This window comes from Nicotiana tabacum, chromosome 14 (assembly GCF_000715075.1).
Source record: "Nicotiana tabacum cultivar K326 chromosome 14, ASM71507v2, whole genome shotgun sequence".
Classification (NCBI taxonomy): domain Eukaryota; kingdom Viridiplantae; phylum Streptophyta; class Magnoliopsida; order Solanales; family Solanaceae; genus Nicotiana; species Nicotiana tabacum.
This window is the reverse complement of record NC_134093.1, coordinates 107,072,116-107,089,532: the sequence shown is the minus strand read 5'-3', so window position 1 is coordinate 107,089,532 and position 17,417 is coordinate 107,072,116.

Genomic DNA, 17,417 nt, shown 5'->3' with positions numbered 1-17,417 from the left:
TCGAGCTTGCCGAGCTGGTTATACAGGTCATGGTCGTCGTAATAATCATGCAGCGTGGCTCTCTAAGGGCCTCACATTTTGACTTCATTGAATTTCCTGGGAAGTTTGTTGGAACTGTGTGGTCCAAGAGAAAGAGTGATGTCATGATGTCATGCGTTATGATGGCGCCCATTCCCGACGCGTTGCTTTGATTCACGTGTGACCCTTGATTGTTTCTACCGTTTCGATCTCCATGTTAATCATGGCCTGCCGTTTCGATTCTGGTGCCTCCAAGCCTTATAAATAGGGGGTGGTTTGTTGATTTTGAAACTTTTCCACACTCCTTCTACTTTATAGGCAGAGCTTCTTCTTCTTCGCTGAACCCTTTCACGTCTCTATTGTTTTCTTTGATTCTCTATCTCTTTTTACAACAATGTCGGACCTCCCATCAGATATTCACATGGAAGATCATTCTGTCCCTCTTGATGTTGTTGTCCCTGACCAGGGGGAGGACGACAGAGCTGCCATTGAGGAGGAAACCCTTCTTACTGTAGAGGAGATAGCACCTCGATACCCTGATGTTAAACCTGACTTCCTGTAATAACTCAATTTTTTTCTATATACTTATTAAATGCTGATACTATAAAATTAATTTATTTTTTAGCTATTTTAAAAGTACTAAGCTAGTAGAAAATAATTTATTATAATATATAAGATAATGCACTGAATAAATAGTTAGTGGGACTAATTTATCATTACATGTGTTAATTGGGTAATAAAATAAATGAGACAATAAGTATTATTGATGTCACGACCCCAATTTTCTTCTGTAGGATGTCGTGACGGTACCTAGTGTCTAAGACTAGCTAAGCCTAACACTTACTGAATTAATAGAAGAATTCAACCATCAACTGATAAATATGAAATAGAATTCTTTATACACAATGTACAATACCAAAACCGGTAGTACAAGTCATAAGCTCTATTGAGTTTCTAGAAAATCGCTAGATACAACTGTTCAAAATAGAATTAAACAGTACAAGTACAGTTTCAGAAAGTGACTCCGAGGCCTGCGAACGCGAAGACAGGTTTACCTTGAGTAACTAGTACAACCGAAATCAACCCCGCCTGAGCCAATGTACAGAACATGCTCAGGAATTGTGCTAAAGTCTCACGAAGTCCTGGGGTCACAACAGGCGCTGCCGGTAACTGTCCCCCAACAGGAGCTACTAGCGGCTCCTCAATAGTTGCTCTAACAGGTGCTCTAGCTATAGCATGTGCTCCTCCTCGGCCTCTGCCTCTGCCCCGACCCCGACCCCTAGCAATACCGGCTCTAGAGGCAACGTCATCGATAACTGCAACTCGTGTCCTCACCATTTGTGAGAGAATAGAATGACAAAGGTTTAACTCCGAGATCAATAAACTCGAACGATAGGAACGAAGGAAGTGAAACTATCCTAATAGTTCTGTAGCCTCTCGAAGATAAGTATAGACGTCTCTGTACCGATCCGCAAGACTCTATTAAACTCGCTTATGACTCGTAGCACCTATGAACCTAGATCTCTTATACCAACTTGTCACGACCCCAATTTTCCTCCGTAGGATGCCGTGATGGAACCTAGTGTCTAAGACTAGCTAAGCCTAACACTTACTGAACTAATAGAAGAATTCAACCATCAACTGATAAATATGAAATAGAATTCTTTATACACAACTTACAATCCCAAATCGGTAGTACAAGTCATAAGCTCTACTGAGTTGCTATAAAATCCCTAGATACAACTATTCGGAATAGAATTAAATAGTACAAGTATAAGTTTAAGAAAGTAACTCTAAGGCCTGCGAACGCGACGACAGGTTTATCTTGAGTCTCTACTGTAATGCTCGACCAGCTAACTAATAATCAACAATAATCGAGGAATATAAGATTTGCACAAAAGTGTGCAGAAGTGTAGTAAGAGTACAGCACAGCAGTACCCAGTAAGTATCAAGACTAACCTCGGTGGAATAGTGACGAGGGACAGTCAAGACACCTACTGGACTAAACACCTGAACAAGTATAAATATAGAACTAACATGGAACTAACATGTTATCAGTAAGGTCTCAACAAAGATCTGCCCAGGTCGAAGTAGCCTCGAAGCAATAAAGGGTGCGGTCGAAGAGTCAGCAAAGATCAAGGTCGGACAGTTATCGTAGATCAAGTAAAATTTACTATACTTTAGTTGAGTTTAAGCTTTAATCGCTAGTATTTTGCACTAATTGTGTGTTTTATGCCTTGTAGGAGTGATTACGAGCTATGTAGATGTTATGAAATGAATTTAAGTAATTTGGAGCTTTGAAGTCTGAGTAAAAGCCCAAGGAATTAAGCAGGGATCATTTTCAGGGATCAGCAGATGATAATGGAACGAAACGAAGAATCGAGCAGGCATATTGTGCAGTGTCTAGTAATAAACACATAACATTTTGCTCGAAACTCTATTTGGGCTCCACAATATATTTTTGGAAAGCTAATTCAAAGGGCTACAACTTTCATGTTTTATATGTATTCACATTCCCAACAGAATAGGGTCAAAAGTGCATGGCAAGTGCGCAGCTGCGCACTGACCATGCATATGGAGCAGAACAGTGTGAAAAGTGTGCGGCCAGGTGCGCAGACACACTTTAAGGTGCGCGGACGCGCAGGTCCTGACCGGGAAAAATGTCCTTTTTCACGTAGGAGAAAGTGTATGTGTTTGGGACTGACCCTACTTGGTATATGTACATAGAAAAACGGTATTTTCATGCCTTTTGACATAATTTAGACCTAAGGAAGCTAAGGATAAGAGGGAGAAGAGGGTGAATCAAGAGCACAAGGATTTCACCCTTCATCCTCACTCAAGACAAGGGTTTGGATGTTTTATGTGTTTCTTTGACTTAAACTTAATTGTGATGAATTTCTCCATATCCATGGAGTGATTCTTCCTTAGGGTTTGATGGATTTGGTATTTTGAGAATTATTTGTAGATATTAACTCTAGTTTTATATATTGAATCGTTTTGGGTATTTTTATTGTTGCATATATATTCACATGTTTATGTAATCGAAAGAGGCATAATTTGTGATATTTTGCATTATCTTGTTGGTTGAATTCGTTGATTCTTCTTAGTAATCGAAAGAGGCTAGTTGAATTATTGTTTAGACCCAGTTAGGAGGATAATCGAAAGAGGTTCTCCTAAAGACTAATCCACTACGAATTCTTGCATATCGTCACTGAGCTTAACTTAGTTTATATTTTGAGGTTGAGACTTAATCGAGAGAGGAGTTTCTACTAAACGTTGAACTAATAATTGAGTGAATTCGATAGACTCACTTGAACCTTAGAAGTGAGTCTACTAGAGTTAATTCCCAATCAAGTATCTTACACCTATTCAATCGACCCCTATTTTCTCCCATTAATATCTTATTCGCTTACTCTTGTTGCGATTGTTATTAGCCAATAGTTTAGACTTTTAGTTACTTTTAGTTTTAATTCACACAAATCTAAATAGTTGATCATCTTGAATAGCAATTAAACTAGAAGCTGTGAAAATATTGTTTAAATCTAATCCCCGCGGATACGATAATTTTCTATACTATATTCGACTAGTGAGCATATTTAAGTGTGTGTGTTTTGCGCTCGTCAAATTTTGGCGCCGTTGTCGGGGATTGAAAATCAATAGTGTTTGAAATAGTTTGTAGTGCTAATTCAGGAATTAGGTTTTAGTTTTTTTTCTTTTTTTTTTCCTTTTCTATTTTATTTTCTTTATTAGTTAACTTCTTTTCAAGATTTAATTTGTAGTTCCTAATAAGTTGGGGAAGATACTGTAGATATTGAACTCTAAATGTTGTGAAGATGGAGTGCAACCAGCCTAAAAAAACGGTTAAAGAGTTAGCAGCTGAATATTATTAGCGGTCTGCTATGTGTTTTAAATGCGTGAAAATCATCTATGGGTTGATTGTGAAGTAGGTATGTATTCTTCCTATGGTTCGTATTTTGAACAGTCTCACTCTGTTTCTAGTCCGTACAGGTATGAGAATTCATATGGGAATAATCTTGACTCTGGTTGGGATGAATACCCTTATTATAACTTGAATGGAAGTGAAGTGAGACAACCACCTCAAGGGGAGAATGATAGTTAATAAGAGCTTGTGTATAAGTTCATAAATAAGCCGGTAGAGAGATTTACACAAGATGATGAAGCCATTAACAACCTAACAACTCAAGTGAGTCAATTGGTAAGTACACTGTCAGGAAGCTCATAGCGTTGTGATGGTGAATATATGGAGGAGATACCCTATGAGAATGAGCCTACCCAAGAGGATGAGCATCCACATAAAGAGCTTTTCACTGTTCAAGATGACTCTGATTCAACTAAGATGATCGAAAATAAGGTTGTGGTTGAGTGTGAAGCAACGGAAGAAGAGTTCAAACCCCCATCCACCTTTCCACATTTGCAACCTTTAGTAGAAAAGAATGAAAAACAAATGGTCTTGGACATACCATAGGAATATTCGCTTGACCTTTCGTCTTTGTTTTCTTATTCTAATCTTGATCATGTGGATTTTATTTTTGGGGATTTACATGAATATATATGGATTGATCCTGTGAAAGAATGTGGAAACAAGTTAAAGATCATCATGAACGAGCAACTCACCGCTCAAGACGAGGACAAGAAAGAAAGAAAAGAGCGGGTCTTGCACGTATCCTTAGAAGAATTGGGCTTAATGAGCTCCATAAAGAATCCCAAGGAGCGAAAACAAGGAATGAATTCAAAATTAGGGGTGGAGTTCATAAGTTCTCGGAAAATAAGAAAATTCAGGGAAGTTTTTTTTACATTATGCTTTTTAATTATGTGTCATAGGGACATGCCACAACTTAAAGTGTAGGGTGGGGGATAATTGTATGTTGTATGTATATGTGTTAGTTTATTTTTTGAGTAGTTAACAAAAATTGAAAAAAAAAGCCATAAATTTTTTAAAATTTCCGATATATCCGGACGATGGATATCATTCAACAGGTTTCTTGAGGGATTAAAGTCGAAAGAAAAAGACTTTCTTGAGGGATTAAAGTCGAAAGAAAAAGACCAAAAGGATTTTCTTTTGGTACGTAGTATAATAATTCCCCCTTGGATTTTCTTTGTGTCGCGGTTCTTTTTCAAGGATTTTGTTTGAACCGAGTGTAGTTAGTTTTTATTTTATTAGTAGTAGAAAACCTTGTGCTATGAATTGAAATGGAAGCAATATCTCTTGACTCGGTTATGCCTTGAGAATAGTGAATGCTTTAGTTGTGATGCTTAGGCTCAGTTTTTGACTCTTGTATAAGTGTCGTAAATTGTATGTTCTTAACTTTGCTTAACTTCTTTAACTAAAGTGTCTTGATGAATCCATTCTTGAGTGAGTTATGTGCCATGTGTGTGTGAGGTTTGTATGATTATGTGCATTGCATTTGATGTCTAGAACTTGCCCCGTGTGTTTGCAAAGCGAAATAGTAGTTTTGTTCAGTCTTGGAAGTGATTTAGGCATTTCGTTGTTGAGCCAGCTATATGTTTTTATCCGCCTAATTGTTATGTATCTTAGTTAACCCCGTTGAGCCTGTAATTATGTTTCTTTGGCAACCACATTACAAGCCTTATCCATTTGTTTGAATTGACCATCTATTTGAACCTTTTCACCTCTCATGAGTACTTAAAATTGTTATAAACTTTGTAAAAGTTGAAGTGTGGGGTGGTTGGTTTGGCTTTTGAGTGGAACTAATGAAATAAGGAGAAAGGTGCAAAAAAAAAAAAGAGCCACTTGAATTGAAAAAGAAAGAAAAAAAATAGTTATATTGTTGTGAACGAGATTCATTGATAAGTGGTAACTCTTGATGTAATGGTGCTTAAATAATTTGGAGAGTTAATGCATGTTGATGTCAAGGTGGAGTATGGCTTGACATAAATGTGGGGTTTTGAATGTTAAAGTGTATGTATTAAAGTGCTTAGGGAGGTATAGTCACTCTTATATCTAAATGTATCATACATGTCCCGCAGCCTACATTACAACCAATAAAAGTCCTTCTTGATCCTTGACTGAATGAGCTCAATTAGTAGAGTAGTACACTACGGGCAAGCCTATGGTGCATCTTTTGTGGCACATGAATGTCATTTCTGAGTGTGAGTGAATTCTTTCTATCTTGAGTTCCTAATTGTCCTTGAATTTTATTATTTGTGAAACTACTCTCTTTTATTGTGTGAGGGCACTTGATTCATGAAGGAAAGGTAATTCTTGATATCTATATTATAGTAAGTGAGTGAGTTGTGAAAAATGCATGGTACTTGTGAGTCAAATCTTGAGGTGAAGATGTTACACTATTGTGCTTAGTCTATTTTAAATATTCTTGGTGTGATGAGCTAGGAGAGTTGCTGAGTAAGGTTGTATCTATATAAAGTGTGGTTTGATTGCTCGAGGAATAGTAATGGTTTAAGTGTAGGGTGTTGATGGTAGTCTATATTCTCATGTTTTAGTCGATTATTATATTTTAATTTACTGCACTTCATTTGAGTTTAAGCTTTAATCGCCAGTGTTTTGCACTAATTGTGTATTTTATGCCTTGTAGGAGTGATTTTGAGCTATGTAGATGTTATGGAATGAATTCAAGTGATTTGAAGCTTTGAAGTTTGAGTAAAATCCCAAGGAATTAAGTCGGGATCGTGTTCGGAGATCAACGGACGATAGTGGAATGAAACGAAGAATCGAGCAGGCATATTGTGCAGTGTCTAGTAAAATACACATAACATTTTTCTCGGAACTCTGTTTGGGCTCCACAATATATATTTGGAAAGCCAATTCATACGGCTAAAGCTTTGATCTTTTACATGTTTTCAAATTCCAAACAAAATAGGGTGAAAAGTGTGCATCAAGTGCGCAACCGCGCACTGACCGCGCATATGGGCAGAACAATGTGAAAAGTGCGCGGCGCGGCCGCGCACATCCTGACCGGGAAAAGTGTCCTTTTTTGTGTAGGAGAAGGTGTATGTGTTTGGGCCTGACCCTACTTGGTATATATACATGAAAAAAGGTATTTTGATGACTTTTGACATGATTTAGACCTAAGGAAGCTATGAAGAAGAGGGAGAAGCAAGAGCACAAGGATTTCAACCTTCATCCTCACTCAAGACAAGGGTTTGGATATTTTATGTTTTCCTTTGACTTAAACTTAATTGTAATGAATTTCTCCATATCCATGGAGTAATTCTTCCTTAGGGATTGATTTGGTGTTTTGAGAATTGTTTGTAGATATTAACTCTAGTTTTATGTATTGAATCATTTTAGGTATTTTTATTAATGCATATATATTCACATGTTTATGTAATCGAAAGAGGCATAATTTGTGATGTTTTGCATTATCTTGTTGGTTGAATTCGTTGATTCTTCTTAGTAATCGAAAGAGGTTCTCCTAAAGACTAATCCACTACGAATTCTTGCATATCGTCACTTTGCTTAACTTAGTTTATATTGTGAGGTTGAGACTTAATCGAGAGAGGAGTTTCTACTAAAAGTTGAACTAATAATTGAGTGAATTCGAGAGACTCACTTGAACCTTAGAAGTGAATCGACTAGAGTTAATTCCCAAACAAGTATCTTACACCTATTCAATCAACCCCTATTTTGTCCCATTGATATCTTATTCGCTTACTCCTGTTGCGATTGTCATTAGCCAATAGTTTAGACTTTTAGTTACTTTTAGTTTTAATTCACACAAATCTAAATTATTGATCATCTTGAATAGCAATTAAACTAGAAGCTACAAAAATACGGTTTAAATCCAATCCTTGTGGATACGATAGTTTTCAATACTATATTCGACTAGCGAGCATATTTAAGTGTGTGTTTTGCACTTGTCAAATCGCATGGCTTCTAGTAGTTCCCCTACTAGCCACGCGTATCATGCCCACCTTATCTTACCGCATGCGTTCCAATACCCAGACCTTATACAACCGCATGTGTACCAATAATATCAACATCACGGCAGAAACCTCGTGCAAACATCATAACAATATCATGACAGAAACCTCGTGTAAACATCATAACAACAACATGGCAAAAACCTCGTGCAAACATCATAACAATCCTTTCAACAATAACATGTGTTCCAAAACATAACAACTCAACAAACTGACTTCACAATATGTGCCCATATGCCACAATATTTCCTCAAAACAGTTTCAATATCACAACCACACATAGCCCTTGGCTTAACAACACTGAATACCACAGCAATAATAACATTAACACGAGAATATGACAAGCAATTCAACATAAGAACTTCAGAACACAAAGAAATAGAAGAACGAACTCACAAAGAAAGACACAATAGGGAAATAATAGTCTCAACAAGAATAGTTCAACAAGGGAGAGGTAATATGAAACAATGATTCCGCGAAAGTACAATTCGACAACAAGAGAGATAACATGAATCAATGACCCCAAATAAGAATACGTCAACAATGAAAGGGGATAACAAACTTCAATTAAAGCTACGTAACTATGAAAGAGATAATAATGATTTTAATTAAGGTTAAGCAATTACAGAAAGATAATAATAATTTCAATTAAGGTTAAGCAATTATAGAAAGGATAGCATGACGATAAAAGAGGCAACAACTTCAGTTAAGGCACATAAGAGTTTAATTGGCAATAAGGGTTGAACATGAAGCAATTACTTCCAATTAAGACACGTAAGGGTGAATTTAGTAAATGGGAAATTTAACATGACAAACAACTTCATATCTAATGAACATAAGAACCTAAGAGCTCTAAACGGTCAAATTTTCACAAATAAGCCCGAGCACGGACTCATCACCTCACCTACACGGCCTTCACATGACACAATTAGCACAAATGACTCAAATCCTAAAGGGTAGTTCCCCCACACAAATTTAGGCAAGATGCTTACCTCAAAGAAGCTAGACCGTTACTCTAAAATGATCTTCTCGAGTGAAACAACCTCCGGACAACTCAAATCTAGCCAAAATAACTTCAAATCATAAATAAAACTCATAGGATATAATTCTGGATAATAAAACTTCAATCTTTAACAAAAAATATAAAGCCAACCCAAAAGTCAACCCTCAGGCCTGCACCTCGGAACCCGATAAAATTTACAAAACCTGAATCCATTCCGATACGAGTTTAACCACACCAAAATTATCAAATTCTGATAACGAATCGTCCTCCAAATCTCCATTTTTTGTTTTTGAAAAGTTTTACAAATTTCTCAAATTTCTTCCATTTGATTCACTAATAATTGATGAAAATAACCATGGAATTATGAAATATAATCATTTTTGGATATAGAACACTTACTCAAGAGGAACTTGTGAAACATCCATCTAGAAACACCCACAACCGAGGTCCAAAAATCTAAAACGAAATGAAGAAATGACCAAGTTTGATCCCTTATGTTTTTCTGTCCAGTTTTGCGTTTGCGGACAGATTTGTGCGTCTGCGAGCTCTCTTTTGTGAGACAAATCTCGCTTTTGCGAATGCACTGGCCAACACCACCATCGCACTTGCGGCATAAAGTTCGCTTCTGCACAAACGTAGGTGCGAGCAGGCCATTACTTCTGCGCTTCCTTCGCTTCTGCGAAGCCTCCCCAGCCAGGTTTCCCCAGGTCACTTTGGTGACCAGTGACATGCTTCTGCGAGCACGCACCTATGGTCCCTCATGCACAGGTGCGAAGACACCAGCAACCAAAAATTCCAGCAGTTTCAACAAGGCTCCAAACGATCCAAACCCCGTCCGAATCTCACCCGAGCCACTTGGGACCTCGTCCGAACATACCAACAAGTCTTATAACATAATGCGGACCTACTCGAGGCCTCAAATCACATCAAATTATGTCAAAACTACGAATCGCACCTCGAATCGAACTTATGAACTTTCAAATATTCTAATTTCCAAAACTCGTGCCGAAACATATCAAATCAACCCGGAATGACGTCAAATTTTGCATGCAAGTTCCAAATGACATAACAGAGCTAATCCAACTCTCGGAATCACAATCCGATCCCAATATCAACAAAGTCAACTCCCGGTCAAACCTCTCAACCTTTCAAAATTTCAACTTCCCAATTTTCGCCAAAATGCATCAAATTACCCTACGGACCTCCAAATCCAAATGCGGACGCACGCCTTAGTCCAAAATCACCATACGAAACTATTGGAATCATCAAAACGTCATTTCGGAGTCGTCTACATAAAAGTCAAATTTCGGTCAACTCTTACCACTTAAGCTTCTAAAACAAGAATCCTTCTTCCAAATTGATCCTGAATCATCCGAAATATGAACTCGGATACGCACGCACGTCATAACACATAATACAAAACTGCTGGAGACCTGAAGCCACCGAACGGGACGCTAATTCTCAAAATGACCGATCGGGTCGTTACAATTGAAGAGGTGAACTAAGCCCATATTTATTTTCCTGATGGCCCACGTAATGGAGATTTAGGTTAAAGAGAAACAGTAATGAGGTTTTGGGTCATTAGATAATACAGTCGAATTGCAATTGTAAGGAAAAGGCAATAGACGTGTCTTTGGTGGAGTTGACGTCATAGGGAATCGAGAGCAAGTTTACAGTTCTTCAACTCAAAATTTAGTACTCAGGTACATTATATATTTCATCTCAATAAATGTATTCCTTGAACTTGGTAAGAAAATAATTATTTATTATATTTTATGGTAGTATTAAGAACTGAATTATGGAATAACTGGGCATGGCAGACATACTCATGAGGCCTTAGGAATGAATATTTAATTTAATAAAAGAAGTCTTACCCTTTAATATGGAAAAAACCAGTTAAGAATGTAGCTTATTGGATCTTAATATTAGAAAATTACACATACAGTATATTAGTGATTGACCTTTACACACATGTATAATGACAGGGTTATGATTTATATTTTCTTTTTTGGTAATAATTACATAATGATTGAAAACATAATGAATAGTAATGAGTTTAAAAATCAGGTGTAAGGTTGAACCTATTTGGACGTTAACATTAAATCCACTATTCAAATTCTTATTATTAAGTATAGAAAGATTTTGATTATATTCCGTGGTTGTGATAGTTTAGACTGGAATATTGGGATATATTACTGTTAAGGTGTAAAAGAAAAATATAAAGATATCACTCTAAGCTTGAAGGTTAAGGATATTGAGATTTGACTTCACTAGTCTAATTGACACTATTAATTAACTTTTTTGCATAGATTGGGCCATTGGAGGTCATTTGGTTGGTGTTCTAGCAGTTGCAAGGTTGGGGAACTTTCCGCTAGCGAGGTAAGTGAGACTTTAAGTTTTGGTGCTTGATTTTTCAAAAACTGTTTTGAAAAAATATTTTGTCTGCCTGGTCCATGTGTTAGGACGAGCATGTGCTTGTGTGTGTGTGTGTGTGTGTGTGTATATATATATATATATATATATATATATATATATATATATATATATATATATATATATATATATATAGAGAGAGAGTTTCAATAAGTGATTAGTGGTGTGGTGTGATGTGGCGTAGCCTCTTGCTAAGGCGTTGGGGCGTTAAAAATTATTTATTTGTTGCCGTAATATATTTAGAGCATTGTGTATGCCGCCGTGGTAGATTTGTGGCATTGTGTATGTTGTCGTGGACTCACTGGATGGTTTGGTTAATTTTCTGCACTACTATTTATGATAAATCGTTAGTATAGATTGTGCTGAAATATATAGTGCTATTTTTGAATAGTTGTTTGGACCTTATTGAGTAATTATATAGAGAAAGAATTTCTGTGCTCGTTGTGTGTTTGTATTTTCTAACACTTATTCCAGGGTTATTGAGAGTAGTGGGTCGAGGATTTTACTGGGTTATATTTACATATAACTCACTCCTTACCTGCATGTCTATACAGATACTATTGGTGAAAACAGAGTTAGTAGCTGAAGAGTTCGCTAGATTTAATTCGGTTATTGAGGTGAGCCACCGCATTGTCCGTGGAGGCTGCCAAAAGAGTCTTTATTATTTATTCATATGATGTCTTTTATAATTCTCTTAGATGCTTAATAGTCTAGTGTAGGATTTGGTCTAGAGTTTCAGTTTAATGTTTCGAGATATTAGTTGTTCATAATTAATTATCACATTATTCGAATACTCATTTAGTTAATCAAATGCTGCAAATTAATGGCTAAGGTATGAAAATATGGTTCGCCTGACGGATAGTGTTAGTTGGGTGCCAGTCACATCTAGGGGTTGTTTGGGACGTGACAAAGTTGGTATTAGATCTTAGACTTTAAGTCATGGGTCATGGAGCAGTATTTAGTAGAGTTTGTTTCATGGGTATGTTGGCGCCCATACTTATGATCTTGAGGCTACTTAGCATTTAAGATTTTTTCCCCTTCTTTCATTCCTCATTCGTGCGTTAAGTTAAATCGAGTTTATTCTCAGGACACCCCTTTAGCAAATGGTTAGGCCACATGTATGCTTCTCTGCTGAACGACACAATTGATTTGAAAATTTCTAATAATATATGGGCGATTGAGAGTGGCCTTGAGTACATGAAATGTTATGCGCATTGGTGATAGTTGAGATTTTACTTGTTTTAAATTTTTGGATAACTCTATATTTGAAGGAACGTGTGCAAAAGTTCTTGTAAAACAAAAAGGTTTGAGAGTTAATCAAATTTTTGAATGTTGAGAATTTGTGTGAATTTTAATGTGGTCTAAGGATTTGATTTTTGCCTGAGATTAACTTTTTCAGTATTCGAAGTTGTAGATACAACTCCATATTATAAGTTTGATTTGGAGAAGAAACGAATTGAACGCAGAAGTAAGAATGTAAGGTAATAATAGCTTAAGCTTATCTAGACTGTTAGGCTTGGTGTGAAGGACATTCTAAGGAAGGTGCTTATATGGTTCTAAGCTTAATGCCTTTTTGAATTGATTTAATATTATTAGTGATAATATGATGGTAATATTAAAAGTGTAATCGTGGCATTACTGTTCTAATTTAAATGCATTGAGTATGACCTTGATATTGGAACTATGTGATGTAAAAGTTACAACATATTAAACTTGGGGTCCGTTAATGAACTCTAATATGTGAGAGAAAGTAATACTTAAGTATAACGCTTAATGCACCAATATAGAAAAAGGTTGATTATGAAACTCAATGATGTCACGACCCAAAATTCAACTAGTCGTAATGGCACCTAACCCAACCCGTTAGGTAAGCCAATTAACAATAAACCACAATATAATGATAATGATAAGAGTTAAAAAATGAACTAACTGAATTTTATGCAACTCCCCAAGGACTGGTAATACTAATCATGAGCTTCTAAGATTTAGAGTTTACAAAAATTATATGAAATAAATACATCATCTGTTCGAAATGTACATAAATAATTTTTATAAATTTAAAGCTACCATGAACAAGAGGCAGTTACAACCGGAATGCATATACATCTTCAATGCCAGCTTCCGCCATACACAACAACATCAACTCCAAAATTCTGCACGCAAGGTACAGAAGTGTAGTATGCGTACAACTGACCCCATGCACTCAATAAGTAACAAACCTAACCTTAGGTTGAAAGTAGTGACGAGCTTGGACAACGGTCACCGCCAATAGCTAAGAATAACTCGTAGCAATACAATGAAAACAGTACAAGTAATACTCAAAGATATGATACTCAACTCGTTCATAGTTACGAAAAATAGGAATGCTTTTCAGATATAACAGTAAAACCCAAATCTTTCACCGGAGTCACCAAAATGTAAGTATGTCAGAAAAACTTTGATTTTTTCCAAAATCTTTCAACAACAGATAAGATGCTCAATTATCAGATAGCTTAGGGAAAGTACATCTCTATGCCTACATGTCAATACTTATGAGAAGTCATAAATGTCACAATATCATATAGCATGAGGAAATGCATCTCAATGCCTACATGCCAAGTATGCATGTCAAGCGTAATGCACCACAATGATAAACTTATGTGCTCATATGCTCGGAGCAGTCAACCTCACTCAGCAGCTTAGTGACTCAGTTCTCCCGGTCACTCAGTCCTCCCAATCACTCGGTACTCGCACTCAGTAGGTACGTACGCTCACTTCTGGTATATCAGACTCTGGAGGGGTGGATCTTTCCCAAGAGCTAATATAAGCCAATCATGGCATTAATCAATAAAGTTTGATGCGGCGTGTAGCCCGATTCCATAAATATCACTCGCAATTAGGCCCTTGGCCTCATTCAGTCATCATCCTCTCCAATATATCAGCCTCACAAATCTCATGCCAAACAGCCCAACAATGATAACATGATGTGACAACAAGTGATAATAGAGACTGAGATATAATATGCAAAAGAATGAATAAGACTGAGTACGTAATTACAATTTAGGCAAATAACTCAACAACAAAAATGACCTCAGTGGGTCCCAAATCAGTATATAGCCTAAATATGATTTCTAACATGGATCACAACTTAATTACTCTAACACGCACAAATTTCATAGATAGAAATAAGATTTGATAACTACACAGTATCACAGAATCAACCGAGTCATAATTCACACGGTGTACACCCACACGCCCGTCACCTAACATGTGCTTCACCTCAACACCAAATATATAACACGTATATTCAGGGGTTCATACCCTCAGCACCAAGTTTAGAAGTGTTACTTACCTCGAGCAAGCCAAATCTAATACCGAGCATGCCAAATAATACTCTAGAAATGCCATCCCGCGCTTACTGACCTCTGAACGACTCAAAACTAGCCAAAAGCAACTCAAAAATATTAAATAATGCAAAAGGAAACAAACTCAATTGATTAAGGTGGAATCTTCAATCAAAAACCCAAAGTCAATCAAAAAGTCAAACCCGGGTCCGCACCTCGGAATCCTACGAAACTCACAAAATCCAACAACGCATTCAATTACGAGTCCAACCATAGTAGTTTCACTAAAAGCCGACTCCGAATCAATGTTCAAACTCAAAAATTCACTTTATGAAATTTTAGACAAACCCCTCCAAATTTCACTTTGAAATCATCAATCAAATGTCAAAAATGAAGATAGATTCAAGAAATATAACCAAAATCAAGTATAGAACACTTACCCCAATCCATATGGTGAAAACCACATCCAAAATCGCCCAAATTCGAACTCCCAACTCAAAATATGTCCAATGAACAAACCCTCGATATTATATGCTTCTGCTAAGTTGTTCTACCTCGTTCCTTGTGTCAAATAATCCTAAAAGTAGATTTTGATACCTCCAATGGATTCCTTGTGAAATTTCAGTCAACTTAGGCTTTTGAATCACTCTATTTGACCTTATAATGAAGGAGATATATTGATTTTAATATTTAAAAATAGTGCAGATTTTTAAATACGAATTCAGTGACAATTTCGTAATTAAGTTGAAAAGAAATATTGCCACCCAATTCTTGGTAAAATGACCATAAATTCCTCATACGATGTCGAAACTTGATAATTCTAGTTACTATGGTTAAAATTACGACACGGATCTAATGCTTCAATCAAAATAGAAACTGGAGCTCATTTGCTTAATGTGGTACCATTTATGCTCGAAGAAGCGACGTTGAAACATAAAAAAATGAGCGCAACACAACCCAAACCTATCAGAAACTCACCCGAGCCCCTCGGGACCCCGTCCAAAAATACCAAAAAGTCTCATAACATAACACGAACTTACTCGAGGCCTCAAATAATGCATAACAACATCAAAAGTACGAATCGCACCTCAAATCGAACTTAATAAACTTTTGAACTTTCAACTTCCAAAACTTGTGCCGAACCATATCAAATCAACTCGGGATGACCTCAAATTTTATACATAAGTCCCAAATTACATAACGAAGCTATTCCAAATCCCGAAAGAACAATTCGAACCCGATATCATCAAAGTTAACTCTCGGTCAAACTTATGAACATTCCAAACCTTCAAATTTCCAACTTTCGCCAAATAGTGTCGAGACCTTCTAGAAACATCCGAATGCAAATCCAGGCATACGCCCAAGTCCAAAATCACCATTCGATCCTAACGGAACCATAAAAACTCCGATTCGGGGTCAAATACATAAAAGTCAAACTTGATCAAGTCTTCCAGCTTAAAGGTTCAAACATGAAATTCATTCTTTTAAACTAATTCTGAAACACCCGAAAATCGAAACCGACGATACACACAAGTCATAATATATCATACAGAGCTACTCATTCCCTCTAACTACTAAGGGAAGTGCAAATGCTCAAAATAACCGGTCGGGTCGTTATATTTTCCCGCACTTAAATATACGTTTGTCCTCGAACGTGCCAAGAGTCATTCCAAAGCCATCAAATTGCTATGTAACCTTACCATGCACATATACGGGGATGATACCACTTCACCCCAATTCATAATAGCCCGAAAACACCACCTAATAGAGGATCCTTATTTTAACCTTAGTCCATAAACCTTAAAACCCAAATCCCCAACATTCAGAACTCATTTTATGACCCGATTCTTGCATCTATGCACCGTATAACTCTGAACAAGCTCTATCAATCCATAACCATATTTCAAGACATAATCACATGATATACCACATAACTCAAATACTCATAGCAATAACGTCCGACCGCAATAGCTACTCGATAACCAACCCGATACCGATAACAACCCTCATATCAACTAAAATTTTATTCCGAACCTTCGTACACTGCCAATGATGAAAGAAACATACAGAAACTCATAACAACCCATCATATTAACAAGCCGTGGAGATCTCTTCCTCGATAAGAACCATAGCCAAAATCTAAGCCGACTAGTGGCACAATTCTTGCAAACATACCTTAATCAAATACGATGGCACTCATTTCAGGCCCAATAACCTCACCTCATCCAGTACAAGCTATTCGAGTGACCTTTCATACAAATTCTACTTAGAGCCACATACCATGCAATCTGTGCAACAACGAACAATAACTCAAATGTACGTGATGATGGAAAGAGAATGGAAATGAAGAAACCATCCTGCCAGCTCAACAAATACCGCCACGAAGCGCAATGCTATCAATCCACCTCACATGGGGAAACATAACACACAAAATAAGCACAAAGGATCATATTCTAGCATAACGTTGATGTGATGCATGACCCAATCCAAACACCAGTCCATATGAAATACCTAAGCCACAATGCTCAAAATCAATAACTACACGCAATTCGACATCAAGTACACGAAGTGCAGACCATAACCATGGAGAAGCGAATAAAACAATATACCATAGCCTGAAAAGACCATAACCAAGGCGCAATCAGCCATTCAACACCCCAATAACCATTTTGCACGAATTCCGCTACAAGGCCCAAACAGAACCGCATCGGGTGTGC